Here is a 1,972-nt window from a genome sequence, read left to right on the forward strand (position 1 = left end):
TGTGATCTCGGCTCACTGCAAGCTCTGCTTCCTGGGTTCAAGCAATTCTCCTGCCTCAGCCTCCTGAGTAGCTGGGATTACAGGCGTATGCCCCGACTCCTGGCTAAGTTTTGTATTTTTAGTAGAGACGGAGTTTCACCATGTTGGTCAGGTTGGTCTCAAACTCTTGACCTTGTGATCCGCCTGCCTAGGCCTCCCAAAGTGCTAGGATTACAGGCGTGAGCCACCACACCTGGCTATGTATTTATTTTTAATGAAAACTTTACAATCATTTTTCAAGTTCCCCAAAAAGTTAAAATTTCATTGTGATTATATTGCCTTTATAAATTAATTTAAAGTAATCAACATCTTTAGAATATTGACTCTAAACAGAAACAAGTATAATTCTGCATTTATTCTATCATCTATATTCTGCAGTAACATTTTATAGTTTTCTTCATCAGGTCTTGTACATTTTTATTAAGTTTAGTTAGTCCTAGAGTGTTTTTTGCTAAAACAAATTATTTGCTATTGTGAACAGGATTTTTTCTTTTTATTGCATCTCCATCAATTCGTTGCTTATGTATAGGAAATTTAAAAACGTTTTTCCAGTTTGCAGGAAGCTCCTTCGTCTACCTCTTGTCTCCAGTGGAAACTCCTGTGACTATCTTCTAAGCTAAGCTTGATTGGATCACAGTTAAAGAAAAAGTGAGGCACTTCTCCAGGAAGACCAGAAAATTTCTTTTTGTGGTTGGACTTATAAAATGTTGGAATAGTAAGTCTGTCTTTGTCCACTCTGGCTGCTATAACAAAATACCATAAACTAGGTAGCTTATAAACAACAGAAACTTCTCACAGTTCTGGAACCTGGAAAGTCCAAGAACAAGACAAGATTAGGTGTCTGATAAGGGCCCGCTTCCTCATAAATGGTACCTTCTTGCTGTGACCTCACGTCGTAATATAAGGGATGAGGAGTCTCTCTTCGCCCTCTTTTATAATGTCACGAATCCACTCAAAGACCTCACTTTCTAGTACCATCACCCCTGGGGGCTAGGATTTCAACATATGAATTTGGTGGGGGGAGTGCGACACAGATATTCAGATAATAGTAAAGTCTTAATTCATTAATATGTAATTTTTTGCCTGGTGCAGTGGCTCACACCTGTAATTCCAGCACTTCCAGAGGCTGAGGCAGGTGGATCACTTAAGCCCAGGAGTTCGAGATCAGTCTGGGTAAAATGGCAAAACCCCATGTCTACAAAAAATACAAAAATTAATCAGGCATGGTGGCGCACCTGGAATCCTTCCTGAGGCAGGAAGATCACCTGAGTCTAGGAGGTGGAGGTTGCATTGAATCATGATCGTGCCACTGCACTCCAGTCTGGCAGACAGAGCAAGGCTGTCAAAAAAAAAAAAGAGCCGGGCGCGGTGGCTCAAGCCTGTAATCCCAGCACTTTGGGAGGCTGAGGCGGGCGGATCACGAGGTCAGCAGATCAAGACCATCCTGGCTAACCCGGTGAAACCCCATCTCTACTAAAAAATACAAAAAACTAGCTGGGCGAGGTGGCGAGCGCCTATAGTCCCAGCTACTCGGGCGGCTGAGGCCGGAGAATGGCGTAAACCTGGCAGGCGGAGCTTGCAGTGAGCTGAGATCCGGCCACTGCACTCCAGGCTGGGCAACAGAGCGAGAGTCCGTCTCAAAAAAAAAAAAAAAGAAAAGAAAAGAAAAAGTGTTTAGCACCCCATTAATTAAAACATAAATATATAAAATATGTAATTTCCCCCCCCAAAACCGTTACCAAAAATGTTCTGTTGACTTATCCTGTGATATCAGGCAATATTCACAATTCAGTCCAATTCTATAACCTTATAAAACACGTTTATTGATTTTTTTTTTTTTTTTTAATTTTATGAGACAGGATCTTGCTCAGTCTCCCAGGCTGGAGTGCAGTGGCAGGATCACGGCTCACTACAGCCTCAACATCCTGGCTCA

Source organism: Colobus angolensis, unplaced genomic scaffold (genome assembly GCF_000951035.1).
Source record: "Colobus angolensis palliatus isolate OR3802 unplaced genomic scaffold, Cang.pa_1.0 Scaffold119, whole genome shotgun sequence".
Classification (NCBI taxonomy): domain Eukaryota; kingdom Metazoa; phylum Chordata; class Mammalia; order Primates; family Cercopithecidae; genus Colobus; species Colobus angolensis.